Source organism: Planococcus citri, chromosome 5 (assembly GCF_950023065.1).
Source record: "Planococcus citri chromosome 5, ihPlaCitr1.1, whole genome shotgun sequence".
Lineage (NCBI taxonomy): Eukaryota > Metazoa > Arthropoda > Insecta > Hemiptera > Pseudococcidae > Planococcus > Planococcus citri.
The window spans coordinates 35,495,345-35,518,059 of NC_088681.1; the positions used below are offsets into that span (position 1 = coordinate 35,495,345).

At 34.7% G+C, this 22,715-nt stretch overlaps 1 protein-coding gene across 3 annotated transcripts in view; it reads right to left on the reverse strand.

The window, feature by feature from the left end:
- Ddr (discoidin domain-containing receptor 2) overlaps positions 1–19,033 on the reverse strand; it is a 283,685-nt gene extending 264,652 nt beyond the window's left edge. For all 3 annotated transcript variants that reach the window (XM_065365262.1, XM_065365264.1, XM_065365260.1), the window contains exon 1: positions 18,608–19,033. The gene's annotated coding sequence lies outside the window, so the exon portion shown is untranslated. The remainder of the gene's footprint in view (positions 1–18,607) is intronic.
- Positions 19,034–22,715: the final 3,682 nt, after the last annotated feature.

Genomic DNA, 22,715 nt, shown 5'->3' on the forward strand with positions numbered 1-22,715 from the left:
CTTGTAAGGTCAAAAAATCCAACCATAGTCGATGAAATACGAGTAATTTGCCTTACAGCATCGATTCGTGAAACGTTTGCACATCAAACATGCTCGTAAGACGCTTGAAAATGAAGTTCAATCGACCCATCAGATTTATTATTCTACATTCGTACGTTCGAACGTATCTTCGGGGAAATGAAACTTTGGTCGGCGTCTAAAAATCTTAATTTCCCATTGCTCGTTTTCTTTTCTAATTTCCAACACTACAGACGTAGTTCGAGTACGAGTAGGTACCATAGCACAGCTCGTGATATAAATTGCAGCTCACAAATAATGAGAGAAACATCGACCTCGACGTTAAACACTTTTGCAGGTTGAAATAATACTCAACAGAGAGGAAAGGTGGGATAAAATGCAGAGGAGGGATCAACCCAACTTCACAGCGTAGCGTTGTTGGAAGAAAAACCTCGCATTTTACAACATTACAGCAATTAGTTAAAATAATCTAAAATAAAAAAAAAAGAAAGAAAAAAAACACGTGTACTTATGGTATACTTTATAGTGATACAAGTACACCTCAATCTACAGCATCACGTTTGCTTCGCGTCAAAGTACACCATGTTATACAAAACAGAGATGTATGAAGAAGAAGGTGAAAAAAAACGAAGAAAAATTCAACCGAGAAAATAAAACACGCATAATAATTATATTACCAAAGGGAATCCAACGATTACACTCGTTAACGAGTAAAAAATCTACAACAACGTGCATCTTTTTTTCAACTCTGTTTCCCTGCAAGGTGCTTGTAGGTACGAGTATAACGAGCGTTGTTTTTTTTTCTCGAGCTTTTCACGCGTAAGAATTTGCTTAAAAAATGCTTATTAACGAGTAAACTTCAGTTTAGATGAGTAGCTACAAAAAAAATTCACTGTTTGACTTACCTACCTTCTACCTAGCTACCTATCTGTACGAAACCTATCTATAAACAACTTATGTGTATGGTAGTTGGTGTTGGACCCTTCAATGGAAACGTTGGAGAGCACAACGACAAAATGCACGCGTGTACCTTTATTACATTTCGTTGAGTTTCAACTTCACCCTTTGCTTCTTCGCTTTTTTTTCCTCGAATGTGACACGTGAAAAAGAAATAAATGAGAAAAGGGAACAAAATAATGTCTACAAGGAGTGCTACTACAAACAGAAAAATTCTTCGTAATATTATCTTTCGAATTCGAAGGGGAACAAATTTGTATGTTTGAATTTTTTTCAATTCGTTGGACTTTATCTCGAAGATGGGTTAGACTGAAGCGTGTAGTACCTACTCGTATTTTCTTTAAAATAACGTTCCGGGTGGAAAGAAAAAACACACCAATGTGCTGAAAAACTGATCGAGCAACCTCTCGTTCGTACGTATCCATTATTACCATAACATTAACACATCGTTTACCATTATCTCGCATCATTTCTCTCTTATACTGTGTGTATATACACCTCTGAACGTACATGTTTATTTATTATATCGACTCCTGGATCTATATGTATTTTCGTGTAGCTTTAAAGTCTCGTCACTTGGCGCCTGCTGTAAACAAGCCAGGATGTTAAGTCATCGACTCATCGTGCAAAGAAGCCATTGTTATCTCATTACGAGCCGTACACTGTACATTCCAAACATTTTGTAATTCTTGGACTGGACTTTTGTTTTCATTCGAGAGACGCCGGAGACGCGTTTCGATCAACATACAAGTACTCGTACTATGCTTTGTGAAATAAGGGTTGTTTATATTCCTCCCTGTTTCTTATTTCCCTGCCTCAACTTCCGTCTTACTATACCGCAGTATTGGCTGTCTCTGCAATGTTGCTGTTGGTTCCACTCACATAAAAATTTTCCTCTCGATCCACGAACGAAGAAAAACTGCGTATAACTTTTCCCAAAATAGCCATTATTTACGATTTCGTTTTTCTTTTTCTATTTTTTTTTTTAGACCAAACCACGACGAAGGAAAAAATACTACATTGAATGGGCACCGAATGGGAAAAAAACTTCGCGAGCCAAATGGCTAAATTATACCGATCGTGGCTCTCTTAAGAGCTCGCATATATCGATTAAACGCCCCAGTAAAAATAAAACTAATTTTCTCGTTTGTACGAAAATTAACGTTTCGATAAATTGCTTACCTAGACATTACAATACAGCTTGGTTCAGTTAGCAGGCTTTATGGTGTGTTGTGAATGTGTACTCGTATAGTGTGCAGCTACCCTGACGACCTATTATACACAGTCCACTTCGAGCTGTCAAAAAAGCCAATCGAAGGGAGTACCCGATACCTCGACGTTGAAAATGATGACACGTACAAAAATTTTTGCAACCTTTTACCGTTTTTTTCTCTAGTTTATTTGATGCAATCGTTTTTTTTTTTTTTTTTTTTTTACGTTTTTGAGTGTCACAATGGTATCGATGGCGTGAACTCAATCAACAATTCCCTGCTCGGATAGTAATTGTTATTTTTACGTGTAGGTGTATCGAAACCTGCTAGAGTGCTTGTCAATATTGCAAGCTTTGTGAATATAGGTAGTTAGGTGTAGGTACCTTGCGAAAAATTTCATTACCTTGTGTAAGTATGTTTTTGTTGAAAAGTGGTTTGTCTCTATATTATTGATCCTATAAAATTATGGTTATTTGGTATGATTGTCATAACTTTTGACTCTGGTATTAAATTTCAGCTGGATGAAGTTACTTCCTCCGATTTCACTCCATCCTAAACCTTCAAAAGATTGATTGAGGAAACGAGTTTCGCAGTTTTCACGTACCTAGCCTATTTACAATTTTTCTGAAACTGTCAAAATTGCTCGAATAATTATTTTGCGAGAAGAAAATTTGAAGTTGATGAAAATTTAAGAAAGCCATAAAAATAGATTTTTCAGACCTCCAATTTCCATTTGAATTAAAAAAAAAAATCATAAAACCGAAGAGGATATCAATTGTTACTATTTTGAACTGATCAACAAAATTGAGAAATGCTACAAAAATATACCACTGGGTAAAATTTAGATTGCTGAATTAATTCTTTCAATTTTTAGCATACCTTTTTTTAAAAATTCAAATTTGGTTTATTTTTTATGAAAAAAAAAAATGAAAATTTGATCATATTGAAGTAGAAAATTGAAATTTTGTTATTATCCAATTTTTGAACCCCCAAATCCATTCGCTGCGATTTTGAATATGTAGTTCGGGAGCCTTCGGTGGATTTTTTGGTTCCCAGTTCTGGGTAACTGTATTTCCATAAATTGGACCAACATGAAATAACACCTTAAATTCGCATTTATCGTCTTTTTGAGTCCATTTCAGTTGGTTTGGAAACAATTATTAATCACAATTTTTAAACCGGTTCAAATTGACTTAAAAACAGGTAGCACCCTGTTTTCGTTGACTGTAAAACGCAAAAAATCCCCCGGAAACTCTTAAACGTCTCGTAACCATCAACAATATCATATGTACAGATGGTTGAAAACAAGGTAGGTACCAGGTATGAAAAAAGCATCAGCTCTCTACCTCAATTTCATCGTTCTTGTTTTTTTTTTCGTCCAAAGTGGATCAAATTTTCATTCTTACAAGCTCCAGGGCTCCTACTCAATCCACTTCCCACCTAAAAAAGAAACTTCCAATACTTAACCAAAACAGCTCAAAAAGGCATTAATCAAAAAAAGTGAGAATTTCTAAAATTTCGGAAAAAAATCAAATTTTTTGCGAAATTAAGCCAAACGTTGACAATTTTAACAAAAGAAAGTGTTCTTGGCAATTTTTTGGTAAGAAAGCGAATCTTTGGAGAATTATGACACTTTTTGACAATTTCTGCCATAAAAGCGACCTTTTCAGATAATTTTTGAAAAAAGTGAATATGTAAATATCTTTATTAATTGAAAGGATTTTCTCAAAAATTTAAGGGAATTAATAGGTACCTATTTACTATATGACAAAGAAATAATAAGAATTACAATTCTTTGTAATTTTTGGGAATTTTAATAAAAAGCAAGACTGAACTATTTTTTGAAAAAAGTAAACCTTTTCAGAATTTTCTGTAAAAAACCTAGAATTTTTGAAAATTGTTGGCAAAAATTAAGACTTTTTAGAAATTATTGTCGAAAAAAGAAAGTTTTTTCCCAATCTTTAATCAATTTTTTGGTTGAAAAGCGAGACGTTTTGGCATTCTAGGCCAAAAAGTTTCTGGACAATCTTTATTGCGAATAAAAGTGACCATCTTATAGCAACAAACATGACTGTTTGGCAATTTTGACATACTTAAGGTGAAACTTTTTGGTTTTTTTTTTTTAGTAGAAAGCGTTACCTTAGAGGGTAACCACAGGTATTCACGGTAATTTGTTTAAATTTTCAAATAGTATCTAGTTTTTAACTTCTGCGCTGAGCTTTCATTTTTAAATTTCATTTTTGAGCGTTTTCAAATTTTAGAATAAAAGTATCGAAAATTATCTAATAAATCTGCCTTGCAAGGAAACGATTTTTTCTTCGTTTCATCTCATATTGACCAACTGAAGCTGAAATTTCAATATTTTTTTTCAACAATTGAGAGGATTTAACAGTATTTCAACTTTTTTTCAAACATTTTTGAAATTGGTATTATCGACGACGTGGTAATGAATTTGGAATACCTAATGAAAAATTATACCCCTTCGTGATTTTGAGACAACAATCCAAAAAATTCATCATTTGTTCCAACCAAATCAAATCCAACCGGAAACCTCAAAAGTACTGATCGTATACATAAAATTTTTGATCAAAACTTGAAATTTCGAAAAAGTCAAAATTAGCCTGTTATCTTTGGTCCATCGACTCTTACAATTCTATCTCTCGCGATTACGATTCTGTTCCGTTTACTACACCCTTCTTTTTTTTTTTTTTTTTGAAAAAACTCCAATTTTTTATCATTTTAGAAACCGACGAACGTATATTTTACTTTTTTAAATAGATTCAAATCTCGGTATCGTCTCGTTAACTGGTGAGCTATCTGTGTACACAGATTACCCGCTCGCAGCTCTTTACAAATGAAAATATTTATAATCGTTTAGTTCTAAAAAGACTCGTAAAAGTTGACGCATATGGCCCTGTTTGTAGGCTCGATGATAGAAGCACACACGTCGCGTCGTATACAGCCCTATCGCAATCCATCCATTCTGTACCCTCTAAACGTAGACGAATATACTGTGTAAATCGGTACACCCAACAAGGCCATCATTTTAACCACTTTTAATTACCGACTCGACGATAAAGCCAGATCGTAAAATGCGACTGCTGGCTATAGATGTGGCGCTCCAACTCCGAGTCTGACAATTTTCCCAAAATCTGATTTCGGCGACGCGTATCAAATGCACTACCGTTCATACTCTATGAACATTCAATTCAGTCACGGTATCGAACGACTTAATCTTTTCGAAAACCTGTTCGAAGTTACTCATGTATGCACAATGCACATTAAGAAAAACCTCCAAGGTTGATTGTGTCGATCATTCGGATGGATTTCATTGAGAAAAATCTGGCCAGCGCAAATGCAGCGTATCTGTGAAATTACACTACGCAGCGAATCCAACTCACCCGCCTACCACCTCCTCTTCGTCGTCCCATTAACCACCTGGAGAAGAAAATACCGCCACGCCGCCGCGCCGCGCCGACAGCTGCGAACCGCAGCCCATTTTTCCTATTTCCCATCAACGTTTACGCTATTAATTAAATCCCCAATTAATTAGTAACCCACGTCAGCATATACCTGGTGAACCAAGCACGTCGTTGTGTATATCACCGTAGGTAGCATAGGTACCCGCGTGAACGCACCGAATCTCTCATCTATTGTTATGAGCGGGCTCAAAACCGTAGGACGCTAACCGCAAAATTATCGGTAACCATATTTCGTAATCGTGTAGCCTATGCTCCCTATGGCGTTTCTCAAAACGCGAACGTGGTGCTCGCTTTGCTCCTTTACAAAGGCTTCTTCTCTCGTTTGTTCAATTCCACACAATTTTACACTGAAATTTTAAAGCACTTAGGTCTCACTTCGTGGTCGCGAACTCTTCTTTGTTGTGGTAAGTGCACGAATTAGAATAGGATTCTTTCGAGGGTATGACTCGCGGATGGGATGCTTTCTTAACATACCACGATATGGAGAACATAGACTGGGTAAAAAGCCAAGATAGCGCAGATACTAGAATGTCAAAATTTTAAAAAATCATGTCTCATATCTCTTCAGCCCTTTAGGTATGAGACTATGGTAGAATCTTCTCATTTAGTACCTTTTAGATGGTCACCATAACACACATAACTCGAATAGGTAACATTTTTGGGAATAAAAGCGTTTTGATTTCATGTTACCAGTAGCTAAAAATAAACAAAAAATCGGTACTCTCGATTCCAATCAATTTAGGTCACCGGTTCCGAGTGATTGACAATTTTCAAATATAGCATTTCGAATATTTCAATTTTTCCCTATCTCTTCATTTCAGTGCCTCGTCGGCGATATAAAATTCATTACAGAATTAACCTTCGTTTACTTTATAAACTGTGCTGACGAGCAGAGTAAAAAAAGCTTCGCATATAAAAACTATATATCTACAGTCTGCCATGAAACTGAACAATTTTGACATATTTGACGAAAAAACAATATATTATTTATGATGAACGAACTTTTCCATATCTGTCTTTCATACATATACGAGTAAGCGAGGCAGCTTTGGCCACCGGGGAAATGAAAGCGAACTCTTCGAGTGACCACTTATGACGTGAAAAATGACCGTATTACGATGACACGTATTATATCGTACATGGCGCAACAACGTTGGGTAAAAATAAAAACTGACGCGTGAATTGACATAAGGTAGGCGAATTTTGAATATTTAAAAAGGTCAAGATTTAAATAATCTCCCTCGCTGGTCGACGAGGTTCTCTAGTGCTCGTTATTCGCGAGGCATATAGGTACCTATACCTACTATGTTGAAGGTATGGTATGTGTGTGCACGAGCTTCCGTTACCGAAATTATTTATGCTTTTACCCGACTCGGATGTGTATTCGTATTATGGTGGTTAATTAAAATTTGCATATTTTTCTCTGCGACGAGTATCGCCGGATCAATTCGACGTTTTTACTGCAAATTGTATAGCTATAAGTTGAAATTACTCGTATCGTAGATCGACGTATCGTAATAATTTCTCAACAGATATTAGCAATGGATAAGAAATTTCAAGGCTAGAAAATTTCTTATTGAGAGGGACATGCGGGAGATGAAATCTCGATGATGTTACTTTCCATTTGACGAAACTATGACATGATGAAATTACTGCAAACTGGATGTAAATTTCGTGAAATCCGCCCACAGCATTCTCATACGGGAACATCGAAGTACAATAAATTTCGACTAGGTGATCTCCTCTCCCATTCCTTGACTACAGGAAACTGGCGTGAGCAAGATTGCTTCAGTTTTATGCGTGTAAATTATCAAAGACTAATAATTTCTTCATTGGATCTTTCTTTTTTTCTCAGTCTTTAATTATAAACCTCTTTGGAAACAGAAAAAAATCTAAGAATGTGCTCGAAGCTTCATCAGGGTTGTCCACTCATTTCTGGAAGTAATTTTACCTGACTTTTTTAGATTTTCCAGACCATTTTTTCCAATTTTCTGTACCGGGATACCCCACACTTTAATTAAAGAAGAAATTTCAGAAGGGAGGGTGTTTTTTTCATAAATTTCTCTTCGGAACTGGATACTTCTTCGGATATAAAAAACAGCTAAACTTTGATAAGGTATCTACTTTTTTAATAATAAAAAAAAAAATTCAAACATGCAAGCAGTGGCTTCGCGCTCCAAATTTTTTGACCGGGGGGGGGGGTGGTGAATAGGGTAGAAAAATACCGAATGAAAATTCAAAAAGGCCGCGTTGAGAACTGATGAGAGTTCAGGGGAGATATGTATCACGTTAAGCCCCTGGACCCCATTTCCACAGTAGAAGCTATTTTTAGGTTTTTGAAAGGGGGTGGTGTCGAATGAAAATTCGTGGATTGATGTGGTAGAAAAACATCGATTTTGCCAACTGATGCAATATTTATTTATTACATATGAAAATTTTTCTTTACTTTTTTGGATTTTTGGAGGTCTTAATGTGAAATTTTTTTCATTTTAAAATGAGAAACAAAATTGGTTTGAGCGAAACGAGAGCGAGAGCTTTTAAAAATTTCTACTTCGAGAAGCCTAAAAACGATTTTTTTTTAAATGTAAGGACGAGTAGATTATTTTTTGGTTTTCAAAATTTTAGAATTTGAATGATTTTTTGAAGGAATTTGATTTTGAAAAAGTATAAACAGAACAGGCCCAAGCGAGGGCGAAGCTCTTGTAAATTTGTATTTTGAGAGGCATAAAAACGATGAAAGAATGTCAAATTCAATAAGAACATATTGTGGAGTATACTTGAGAGTATTAATAATTTCTTTATGTACGTACACATAGCAATGCCCAATTCAATTTATTATGCAGGTTGGCAACACTGAAAATCTATCAACCCCTCATGTCATCACTCTGGGATTCCTCAAAGACCACGCTTCCTATTTAAATCAGCTCCAATGCATCTACTACACAACACATCCCAGTTCATAACTATACAACAGAAAAACACTACGCAATACGCACACGCTTACAAAAAATGAAAAAGAAAAAAACTTAACAACTCCCAAAAGCGAGCACGTGATATAGCGGGTAGTATAAAAAAGCATCGCGAACAAAGGTGCTCTGTTTAATTTAGCGAAAACGGAAACACGAATAAGAAAGAGGTGGAAAGGACAGAGAAATCGAAGCCATTGTAGTCGTTAGCAGTTCTAATGGGCTCGCCGGCACGTTAAATGAATATAAGCAAAGTCCCCGATAAAAAGCATCGGTTGTACGTATGTACATGTGGCAGGGAGATGAAGAGGAGAGCGTTAATATAGTAAAATTTATCGCAAACGATAACATGAAAGAGTTGTGGAAATTCGATAAGCTTTTAGACGAATTTGTAAAAAGGGATAAATAAAAAGGCGAGTAATATGACACCTTGTATTTTATTTTTTGTCAAGCAGCAACACCATTTAAACACATTGAAGCAAAACGACCGTCTCTATTACCATGTACCGAGCAAGGTCCGAGTATTTGCTTGTAAAAAGTTTCATTTACAATTCAATGTAGGTACATACTGGCGGCGATGATTGAGTGGCACTTGAATAAAATGCTTTTTATTTTGCTTTTATATGAAGACGTTCATTTCGATTCTACGTTGTAATGTCATTTTGGTCGAATGTAGACATCTGTGTACTTATGCTGCTTGTTTGGAAAGCACTGTTACCAAAGGCAACATTTATGTAAACAGTGAGTGAAACTGATTAATGAATACATCTCCTCTCTCGACTTGTACTCGATAACGAGTTATCTTTAAAACAATGTTGAGGTTTTTTTTTCGTTGTTTTAACTTATACTATCCGCTGCAGACTACAGAGGGAAAGAAAAAGCAAAGCAAGAATAAGATTAATAACGTTATCGCGCCTATATACGCCTCTGGTACATAAGGTGAGAGTTTGATGGTTCCGAAATGGGGCCGATTGTGTTGCCAGCAGTTTTTTTTTCAACATTATTATTGTATCATTTTTACTAGAGAGGTGGTGCAGCAATGCAGTATAGTGTGGTGTAGCATGTTAAGAAATTGTGTAATAACACCGAATCGTTCGTGTTTTACAATTTAATGGAGTTTACAAGACAAAAAAAAAAAAAATAGGAAATCTGGTTGTAGTGTACACTCGTGGTATATGTGCCAGACTGTGCTATAAAGTTGAAGTGAGAAACACATTATCGAAGGCGATAAGAATAAAATTCCGATATCGATACTCAACGATCGTAAAATTTGATGTGACAACTATTTTAGACACAGTTAGCATCGAGTTTATACAAAATCACTGAGGTCAGGTATACAAACTTACCAATTTTACCTGTTTTGTGGCATATCTAGCAGGATAGAAAATGGTTCGTCTTGAAAAATTTCAACCCAATATCTAATGAATAGTACCGTGAAACATTTTAGCAAGATCATTGCAAAAAAGTGCATTTTGGGGCAGTTTAGCTTCTTGAATGAGAAATCGAGATTTATAGGTCGATTTCTTGAATGGAAAAGAAAATTTTTCTAAATTTTATTGGCTGATAAAATTTTTTACGAAGTAGGATGAAAAAAAATCATCTTTAAAAAATGAGAATAGTTTGACTCGCTGGATAAAAATACCTAAGTTATGTATAGGTAGTAATAAACGTTTTTCTCGACCAAATGCAAAATTTTATGTAACTTGACCAGAAAATGCCCAAGATGAAGCTGAAAGTATGAAAATAATATTTTTTAAAGGTCACCAACTCTTGCACAGAAAATGTTTCGAATCCTGCAAACAAAAAAATTGAAGGAGTATCCAACAATAAGTACACCACCAAACCGAATTTCAAGTACTGAATCAAACATGAAATTTAGTTTATAGTTTTGAGCCCTTTCAGAGCCCACAGCATATTTTTGGTTTTTTCTGTACAGAAGAGATGCTGATTTGATTTCATTTTGATCCTTTATAACAATTTTACCAGAACTAGAAAGTCTAAAAATTGGCTGAAGGCTCCATAAGGGCTCAAAACCACGAAAAATCAGTTCAGGAGATCAAATAAAATGAGGTGCCTGCTGCGGAAATGTCATCTTTTCAGCTCAGTTTAAACAAATTTTTACATGTAAGTTTTTGAAGAAAATGGACCACATTAGAAAATTTTCAAGAAATCATTAAAATTGGAAAAATAAAATTCACCTGAAATTTAACTTTGTAATTTACTTTTGGATGCTATTTCATTAAAAAAAATTTTTATTGAATCCAAAAATTTTTATCACATTTGATTTCTATGAATAGGGTGTCCGTGCTCCTGGAAAACCTGGAAAAGTCAGGGAATTAGGTCGGTCTGGAAAAGACAGGGAAAAGTCAGGGAATTTCGTAGTTTTCACGCAAAATCCCTGGAATTTTGAAAAAACGATCAATTGCAAATTTTGGATAAGGACCTGTGATGAAAAGAAAACAATATTTTTTACTTCTCATGACTCAAATTTTCGAAATTCAAAATAGGGAGGAGAGAAGGGGAGAGGAGTTGAAATAATACGTATATTTTTCAACAGGTATTTACTTTGAAAATATATAACTAAGTACCTAACTACGCATAAAATATTTTATGAAGAAGTTGAAAAAAACTGTCAAAAACAGCTTTTCAAATTTTTTTTTTTTATTTTTCAAAAATTCACCAAAAATTTGAGAATCAAGTCGAGTCCTTATAGTTTCGGTTGGAATTATTTTCGATCTTGCTCAGTTGCATTCAAATCAGAAAGTGCTAGGTTTCAGTTCGAGAGCTTCATTTTTTGAATTTTTCACATGGCATTTTCAAAAATCGAAAAATCAATTTTGGTAGCTCAAAATTTGATTCTGAGGTGCGAGTGAGATGCTGTTTCAGTGAGCCAAACACCAACCAGATTGGAGACGACGAATTTCGAGTACTAAAGATCTATTTCGCTGCCTCATCAACAGCTCTGCAACTCAACGTCAACGCATCCGTCTGCGAATCATACGGAACAGATTACTTTAACGTGTAAAGCTCACGCTCAATTCGGTACGTCATCATTTCAGTCGTCAGTTCGACTACCGACACCGCCATCGCCACCGGAAATTATTTTCGTAAAATTTTACGATCTTTTGAAAGGCACTTATTACGATTCGCCGCAGTTCAAAAACCACACTGCAAAGTAAACGTACCCGACGATGACGACGACGACGTAACATTTGCGAAAAAGAATCACATCCTCGACGAACACCCACAAAGCTTATGCGAAAAAATTCCGATACACCTGGCGCGATAATTACTACCGATACAATACGAGTCGTCGCGCCATTGGCACGAGAAAATGGGCGCTTCGTGCTGAAAAGAGAATAAAAACCTCTCTCTTTTTCTCTCGTATAGTCAGCCGAACGTATTTAGCTACAGGCGACATTTAAAATCTCTACGGATTCGAGCCACGTTCGAATTAAGTGGCCCGTTTTGTTGAAAAATGTCAAAATAAAAGGTAAACGCTTAACATTGGCTCTTAACGAACTAACTATAGTACGTCCTATCCTAGCAACCAACAAAAACCATCCGATCGAACCGAACACTTTCAAACAATGTGAATTTTTCGCCTTTTCTTAGAAAAAGTACTTACTTGAATGACCGTCTTTTGGGAGAACTAAGTACATTGATGGTATCGTGTTTTTTCGCAGGTACCTAGTTTTTCACATATTTTTTTGTTTGGATAGGCGAAGGCAAAGCGGAAAAAAAAAGGTAATTTAAGTTTTACTATGTTGTGTGACAGATGAAGATAATAGCCTTTGGTTGATATTCCCCAACGAGGTGGTTGAAAATGACAAATTTTTATACATTTATTAGATACCAGATTTTTCTTTTTCGGTTTTTATCCTATGTTCATGAAAATAGAGACAGAGATTGGAAATCACTTTAGGAACTATTGAAACAATTACCTTTGACAAGAAACTGAGAAATGACCCAGCCTAACATGGAAATTACGAGAATTGTTCAATTTGTAAAAACAAAGAAATTGATTGATCGACTTCATTGTCGCACATAAATTGACGTAAATAGTAATATCCGTATGATTGGTTCGTATAACCTTGCTAATAATTAATGCACGAGGCATAGATATGTAGATTTTGTGTGATTGGTACATGCCATGTTGTTACAATGTTATTGAAATAGGTGTAAAAAATTATGATTTTTAGCATTGAAACCAAATGGGTAAATCAAACGACTGCTCGAGTCTTTGAAAGAGTTACAAAATCTGTGATGAATCTTTGTAGGCATACTTGAAATAAATTAAAATTTATTAATAAGCTGTCCATCGATAAATCCTTCACGCAGGTATCTTTTTACATTGTTTAAGTTACTATATATACCAAGCAATAATTAAAAATACGATCAGATAAACTGAAATGAACGAGCGAGGATGGGTATAGAACTAGGAAGCTTGAGAGTAGAGGTTCATAACATACTTGGACATAATGTATCCCTTTATGGACCTAAGATGCTACTTTTTTGCTCATTTTGATGACCGAACTTCTGATATCTTAACGGAATCTTTCATTAAAACGATCGTCGGCCAGTCACCTTAGCTCTATACGTGAAAATTGTAGGTAATTAGAATTAAATTACTTTAGCGGTTCAGAAGACTCTAGAAAGCGTGCAGTAGCTTGGCCCAGCATACGAGCAAGCTTACGTGTTATTAATCTAATCCAAAAATTACGATTATCTCGGCTGCTGTATACATATTAATCATACAGGTAGACGCGGAATACGAGTACCTGCACTGCACAGTGCACATAAAAAGAAGCCTAAGGGGTGACGAAAGATCACTCGTGTGAGAAAAAGTACACACAGGTAACTACTCCTATGGATAATGTACGATTGCCGCGGCGGTGTTAATCGCACAGCCAATTTATACGACACTGGTCGTTATATTTGTAAAAATATTAGCGCAGTAGTACGCAAAGTCATTCGGACGTGTTTGGTGCGATGATAAGTGATTAGTTCGCAGGTAATTAGTATACCGAGCCGATGGTTATTTTTGTACCGAGGCGCTGCCAGATTAAAGGTTCCGCGATATAATTTAGCATCTTTGGTGTGCTGTGAAGTCTAAACCAGGCCGCTGTGCGCGGTGTCTTGGCAATACACAGAGAAAGGACGACAGGGTGTTAATTGTTAGTTTTCAAAAGTGCAATCGGATGCTGACTGCTGTGTTGAGTCATTCTGTAGTACAGGTACCTACCTACAACGAGGAATGGTCATTTTGGTGGCTCGCGGTGCTTATATGAGAGCATGTTGAACGATTTGCGTCGATGAGGAATGAAATAAAATGAGATTTTGATGTAGGTACCTATGCGACTTGAATTTTGGAGTAGCAGCCTTTTAGGGCTCAAGAAAGGTGTAATGGGTGGAATTTTAGCTCATTGGGTCATTATGTGGGTTCGATTTATGCAAGTGCTATAGAGATGATTGCCTATCATTAGATATGGTTTGAAAACTCACACTGAACATGAGATCAAATTTCTAATTAGCTGTATGCAGTTCCTCATTGAGCAAAATTTTTTGCAAACCATATTTTTTTACAGATATTATAAAAAAAAAACAGTCAAAAAAATTTTATTTAATTTTTTTTATAGATAAGCCATCACTCATTCCCCTCCATTCTAAAAGAGTTTGGAAAACTGCGACTCTATGAACGGGCGTCGGCCCAGCTGGATTGAAACATATTATCAGCTTTTCACTCTATTGAGGCACAATAAAAAATGTTCACAAGATATCTGGACCCTTTGACATTTTTTTTACAATTTTTTTTCTTGCATGCACAATGTTCATTGAAGAGAGATTGACAGCAAAAAAATTTAAATTAGGATTTTTGCTGAGTTTTTTTTTTTTTTATTGACCCAGCAAAACGCTATTATCAGCTTTTCACTCTATTTAGGCACAATAAAAAATGTTTACAAGATATCTGGGCCCTTTGACATTTTTTTTCAATTTTTTTTTTGCATACTTACATTGCACATCGAAGAGAGATTGACAGCAGAAAATTTTAAATTAAGGATTTTGATGATTTTTTTACATTTATTTTTGAATTTACAATTTGTCTAGAATTCGTAGTTTCCTCAGCTCCCTGTTTTTGTTTTTTCAAACCATGAAAACACTGTTTTTTTAGCTTTATTGCGAAAGTACGTACGAAAGTACGTGAAAAAACAGTGTGTGTAAAATTTTACTGACAAGGGAACCCTCCTACATGATAATCTCCGATTTGAATGAAACTTGGACAGGTGGAAAGAGGACCTCAAAAAACCCCCATACTTAAATTTTCAGCTGCTGAAGTTGATTTTTCTATTTTTGGCGAGCGTGTGAAGTTTTGTGTATTTTTTATACTTTTTCTCATGTTATGTGTCAAAAAATTCGATTTCTGATGATAATTCCAGATTTGACCGACGGTAGTACTTATCGATTAGGTATCAAGCAGAGACCCTTTGGCCAAAATTTCAGCTGCTGAAGTTCATGTGGTGGGGAGAAACGGGCATTTTTTGAATTCATTCATAACATGGGGAAAAACAGTAAAAAATCTTGTTTCCTGAACGGATGGCCGGATCCGGCCAATGATGGCATGAGTCGATTTGGTATTCGGCAGAGACTGTTTGACCAAAATTTGAGCCCTTGAAGTTCATTAGAAGAGCTTAATTGACTCATTTTTCAAATTTTTCAATGGCATTTAAAAAACCAGCAATTTGGGCAAAAAATTCGATTTCTGATGATAATTCCAGATCCGGCCGGCGGTAGTATTAGTCAATTAGGTATCAAGCATAGACCCTTTGACTAAAATTTCATCTGCTGAACTTCATGCGGTGGGGAGAAACGGCCATTTTTCGAATTTACAGAACAACTTTACCTGTGTACACAAAACTTCAAACGCTCGTCAAAAATCGAAAAATCAACTTCAGCAGCTGAAAATTGGGGGATGGGGTTTTTTTGAGGTCCTCTCTCCACCAGTCCAAGTTTCATTCAAATCGGAGATTATCATGTGGGAGGGTTCCCTTGTGAGGAAAATGTACAGAAACATTCGATAAAAACAATTTTCATGTTTATATTTTTTCAGTATTTTAATATCACGTGTGAAAATAAAGTCTTAGGTATTCGTTATTCAACATGATCTAGTGGTTTTAAATTTATACAAATTTCAACAGCCCAATGAATTAAAAAATGAAATATAATACTCAGAATCAAAATATATAGATAGACGGTATCAATTGAAAATTGAAAGCTTTCGATTTCTATGTAAGTAATAGGAGGGCCAATTTTTGTATTGCAGTTTTGTTTAATTTTGCGCCAGATAAAACTTCTCTGAAGTGAAGTGAAGCGTTCGACACGCAGAGACAACGAAAGTGAACCTTTTGCTAATTTTTTGACACATATGATCCACGTGGCTTCTCATTTACAGATAAAAATTCAATGTTGAAGGCCTTGAGGAGTGAGGAAAATTGATATTTAATTAGGATAAATATTTTTGGGATAAGTAGCAAGAAAATTTAGGCTTTTTCAAATTTGTCGAACGATTACTTTAGGATTTTTAAATTCATAAAACTCCTTTCTGACGAAGGGCCAAGCAAATGAATCTTTTGTGATCGAAAAAAAAAAATACTCAAACGCAGAACTGTTTTTCTTATTCCAAAATTCAAAATTTTTTTGGTTTAGTTATCTCCCAATCTCCATTAAAAAATTTTCAATATCTTTTTTTCTCGCAAAAAAGTTGAGATTTTTTTCAATTTTTTACATATCTACTTGAAATTTTTTTGACGTACATTTTGGATAACAAATGATCTGAAAAAATCATTTTTTATTTTGCAGGTAATCGAAGTAGGTAGGTAGGTAATCCACGTCAAAATGATTTTAAAAGTTCTTCGTTTATTTGTACTTAAGACTTGTTTTGTCAGTTTTTTTTTCATCATAAATTTCCAATCCCAAGATACGTATTATTTTCTTTTCTTTATTTGATTGAGAAAAAAAGCTTCTTTGGTCGAAGTGGAATCCAATGTATAGCTCTCCAATGGTACATGCATAACTTATATAGAACTAGATAACTTTCAAAATAATTTTTCGAATCATTCATGGTTAAATCTTATTTTTGCAGGCAACCAACAATCTACCTACCTACCTACTCATTTTTAAAGTCAATTTCTTCATTTTTTTTTTCAAACCAAAAAGTGAATATTCATAAAAATTACAAAAAAATGAAAAGATCCAGAACCTAAGCTGATTTGAATTAATTAAATTACTTTGAAATTTTTTTTCTATACAAATAATAAAATTTTGATACAGGAGATGCATTAACCAGAGTATTGATTTACGAAAAGATGTAGATATTTTGAACGAAAATTTTCATGGTTTACCTACTCACTTTGTTAATGATCACACCTCTCAATTTTATTTATATTTTCATTTTTCAACTTCCACACTATTTTTTTTTTTTTTTTTTTTTTTTTAGAGAGAAACATAGTCCAATCCAGCCCCAGCAATTTCTTTACATTAATATTCCATTTAAAATTGCATTAAAACAAATCAACGTTCTCGCAGTTTTGAAATTTCATTCACCATCGTTTTACTTTGTCACTAAATATGAATTTAATCGATATAGATGAGTACCTAAGTAGATAATGCTTATACCACACATTCTACGGTGGGTTTTTGTTTTGGAGGTTAAGTAGAATTGGAAAAATCTCGTAAGATGTATTAATTAGCATCAAGTTTTGGTAATATGTATCTTAATAAGAGTGATTCAATAACACCAATGCTGAATGATCCAAAGTAAACAGAAATTCACCCGAGGAAGTTTGTCAAGTGGAACCCACGTAATTTTTGCAACATTAAAAATGATACTTAAATTTTTAATTTGATTTTATTTATTTTACAAGTCAACTTCACCATCGCACCGGTTCAGATACAAATAAATATCTATCTAATATTTAAACTCTATCGTCATAAATTATACACTTTGTACAGCTGTATGGTACCTAGTTTTTGAAGCACACTCGATAACCAAAATTCCTAAAAATAAAGCCTCGTCGCGAGTTTCCGAAGGTGAAAGATAATCTGATTATCAGTGGGACGATTAAGTTTCAAAATGTTGACACAAAAAATCGTTTCATTTCCTATACCTGCACATATTCCACCTTTAAAAAAAAAACACACCTTTATGTATGTTTGTTTCCAATAAATATAGTCGGCGTTGTGCAGTCTTATTTCTCATACATTTTGATTACTAAGTTCGGTAACCTATTCATTTATGTGTATCTCGTACACTCGAGGTTTTTTTCTACTTCTTTACTACTACGAATACTCGCTTACTATTTTACTTATTACGCGCTCAGTTATTAGTGGAACTAAACGAATGCGGACCATGGTCTAATCTACACTTTCGAAATGCATAATTTTTCGTTTATTTGCTAAAACGACTAAAACGAGGCGTAGTCTTCGAGTTTGTTTGCATTTTTTTTCTGATAATTTCAGGTATTTTTTGTCGGCAGCTCGAAATATGATACTGTTGTCGTAAATGTACCACTTTGTAAAGTATAATCGGATAATATCAAAGTAATTTTTTCAATTATTTACGACCATAAAAAGTATACCTAGGTATTTGTACGGATTAATCGACGACAAATTACTAAGATGGTACATTTTTCGCGAACAGTCAAAAGAAAATTTCTTTACGAGCTGTGTCTACTTTTCAGATCACTGATAAGAGTGAATTAGTATCCACTTATCCAGCATCTCTGTAGGTGGTTCGGAATAATCATGCTTTTGCACGAAGAACTTTATTTATGGGGTTTTGCTATTACTCAAGATGAAGGTTTTGTTGTAATTTTACACGAATAAGGTATTTAAATTATTTTCAGTTAAAAAGTAGACTCCATTTGTGATGACATTAAGTTTAGTCTATCTATAAAATATAGATGATAATATTCACCTGAATTGGTCAACCCGAGTCCATAAATCGGTTCCACTTTCCGAACAATGGCTAGCTTCGATCTTTATCAATAATATAATCAATTGACGATGCAGAGTATTGAAAAAAATTCACAAATAGATGAAATAAGTATCACTCAACACTGAACACAACAACGTGTTTTGATAAAATACCGCACGAAATAAAGATAAGAATTTCCAACGCCGAATTTAGAAATATTCCACGAACTATTCTATACGCGAAGATTATTATATCGATCGAAAATAATTTAAAATTATCAGAAAATCAAGAACAATAGCGTAATAAAATTCGAAAATAATACCGTCGGAAAAAATTACGATCACGTAAATAAAAATCGCTTCAGAAGCCGCACACACACCGTACAGATCACACCACCGCGAAACTTTTCCAACTGAAGAACCGAACGATGAATCGTGTAAACAACTTTCTCGTGGAGATGATTGGGGCGGCGCGATTTGGATGCGTGCGCACGTATCGGTGTTTATATTGAAAAATGTAAATAAAAAATTTTTATCGACTGCAGTTTCCGGGGTGTTTTTCCACAATGTGATGGAGAATTTCAGCGGTCAGCGGTGGTTAGAGAATTGCCGAATTATTATGAGTGTTATGAGGAATAATATGTTAAAAATATCATGTCTACACGAAGTTTCAGGTGAGTGTCCAGATGAAAATTCTTACCCAAGATTTATTTTAATATACCTTACTATTGGGTATTAAAAAGAAAAAAATATTATTCGAAAGGAGTTCTCATAAGAAATTTGAGGGGCAAATTACATTTCTGAACAATGAAAAGCCAGAAGACCAATTTAGATGATAGGAGAGGGGAGATAGGTAGTGGGTAGGTATTACATTTAAATTCATGGAGGAGCTCCTAAAAAATTTCAGCTTTCCAAATGAAATGTTGAGGGTCCTATTGGGTTTTGAATTCCCAAAATTGTTCAAATAATTGCATAAATTGATGAAAAAATTGAAAAGATCATGCCAGTTATCATCTATGGGAAACTACGGTTAGAATGCTGAAAATATTTTTAGGTATAGCCAACTTTCCTACTCAAAGCAAGATTCTTTGCCAACTTTCATAACTTTCATAAAAATATTCAAAGAAAAATCCACTTGATTTAATTACAAATTGAATGTGATAAACAGGGCTCGGATATTCTTTCCCTAAAAAACCCAAAATATGCGCTTAAATATTCCCTTAAAAATGCCAAAATATGCTTTAAAAAGTAAAAATATTCCTTAACGATATGGGTATTGTTTTACAGGAAAAATCAATTCCTATACGATCTTAGTAATATTGTTGTGTAATACCAAGAATTCACAAACAAAAATGCGAAACAGAGCGTTTTAAAATCACGAAAAGGTAATTCTAGTTCCGTTATTAAAGAAATAAAAAACAAATAAAATGAACAAAAAATTAAGTAGGTATGAGTGAGCTATTGTTGGTTTTACAAAAATATAGTAATTTGATGCAAAAATTTGAAATTGAGCAAAATATTCCCTAAAAACCACTAAAAAACGTAAAATATGCTCTAAAAACGCAAAATATTCCCTAAAAAATGCCAAAATATGCTTTTATATGCTTTTATGGTGAAATATGCCAAAATATGCTCTAACAAATTAGGCTCATTTTACTTGAAATTTCATGAATCGTGGAGATAATTAAAATTCCCTATCCCCCATGCATACAAAAAATATGCTCCAGCATAAAAATCCGAGCCCTGGTGATAAATTGTCTCAGTTTCAATGTTTTACCAGGGAACCTTTTGAGAGGGTCGCCTCCAATTTGAAAGGAATGGTGATTTTTGGGAAAAGTAGAGTTTGAATCCTCCAAAATAAAATTTCTGTAGGCTGAATTATTTTCCAATATTCGGCGAACTTTCGGCGATTTATTTTTCATTTCAATTTTTATTCAGTAAAAATGTGAATAGCACAAATTCTTGATTTCTCCAGAATTTTTGAATTTTTCCAAAAGGCGTGGAAATTAATTCGATCGCCTTATAAATAGAATTTTGCCTTATTTTCGACCTGTAAAGGACCTTATCCACATTTAAGCCCACTTTCAGAGGAACACCAGGAATGCATTTTTTCACCATCACATTTTCAAAGAAAATTGAAGAAGTTACGAAGCTTAAACTTCTTTGGGCAGCTAAAAATTCAGTTGAGGCTTAATCCTCGACTTTGTTTACGGAGTTCAATTCAAATTTGAGTCAATTTCTAATAGGACACCAAAACTGTGCTTTTTGACCGTCATTTTTACCCACTTAATAAGGTGGAAAAGTTTGGTCAATTAAAAGATTTCTATTAGGTATGTATGTACTTACTTGAATCCAATTTTTTTTGCGAATGGAGGATTTTGATTCTTTCTTTCTTTGATTTTTTTCTTCTCATAAATATACTTACAAGGGAACCTCTTGAGGTGTCACACTCCGATTTGAACGGGACTACGATTTTTGGAAAGAACATAGTCTAAAAACCCCAAAACCGAATTTTCAGCAGCTCAAATTCATTTTTCGATTTTTGGCGAACGTTTGAAAAAAATTCAAAATTGACTATTTTTGGCGATTTATGGAATTTTTCTAAAAATTACGTACTTGATCAGTAAAAATGGTCAAAATAAATCCCAAAACTGATATCAATTACCCAAATCCAAATTTCACCATTTCCAGCCATTCTGGAGCCTCCAGCAGCGCGATTTTAAATTTCTCCAGAATTTTGAGTTTGCTCCAGAAGGCGTGAATATGCAGTTGGACAGTTAAAAATCGAGTTATGTACTACACTCGACCTATTTAACGAGTTTATTCACATTTGAGGCGATTTTGAGAGTGACACCTCAAAAGTGGGTTTTTGACCAGCTTTTTTCAAAATTGAAAAATCAAAAAGTCAAAAGTTTCCCGTTTGCGTGGAAGTTTTCGAAATCCGCGCGAATCGCTGTCTTTTGTCCAAAACTAACCCCCCAAATCAGAATTTCACAATTTCCAGGCGTTCTGGAGCCTCCAGCGCGATTTTCAATTTCTCCAGAATTTTGAATTTGCTCCAGAAGGCGTGAATATAAAGTTGGGCAGCTAAAAATTGAGTTGTGTAATACACTCGAGCTGTTTAACGAGTTTATCCACATTTGAGCCGATATTGAGAGTGACACTTCAAGAGTGGTTTTCTGATACCAGCTTTTTTAAAAATTAAAAAATCCAAAAAATCAAGTTTACTCCCAAAATCGGCTCAAATGAGGATAAATTCGTTAAATAGCTCGAGTGTATTGCACAACTCGATTTTTAGCTGCCCAACTTTATATTCACGCCATCTGGAGCAAACTCAAAATTCTGGAGAAATTAAAAATCGCGCTGGAGGCTCCAGAATGGCTGGAAATGGTGAAATTGGGATTTGGGGAGTTATTTATGGATGAAATACAGCGATTCGCGCAAATATAGAAAATTTCCACGCAAACCGGAAACTTTTGATTTTTTTAATTTTTTAATTTTGAAAAAAACTGGTCAAAAAATCACTCTTGAGGTGTCACTCTCAAAATCGGCTCAAATGTGAACAAATTCGTTAAACAGGTCGAGTGTATTACACAACTCGATTTTTAGCTGCCCAACTTTATATTCACGCCTTCTGGAGCAAATTCAAAATTCAGGAGAAATTGAAAATCGCGCTGCTGGAGGCTCCAGAATGGCTGGAAATGGTGAAATTTGGATTTGGGTAATTGATATCAGTTTTGGAATTTATTTTGACCATTTTTACTGATCAAGTACGTACTTTTTACAAAAATGCATAAATCGCCAAAAACAGTCAATTTTGAATTTTCAAACGTTCGCCAAAAATCGAAAAATGAACTTGGGCTGTTGAAAATTCGGTTTTGGGGGTTTTAGACTATGCTCTTTCCAAAAATCGCGGTCCCATTCAAATCGGAATGTGACACCTCAAGAGGTTCCCTTGTTAGGTATTGATCTAAAAAAGCACACTCCAAGTCTTCATGTCTTGGAAATCGACTGAAATGAGGATGAACTCGTTAAGCAGGTACCTAAGGAATAAACCGAAAAGTACCTATTAGATTTTTAGATGCCCAGGTTAATTTTCGCGTCTGTCT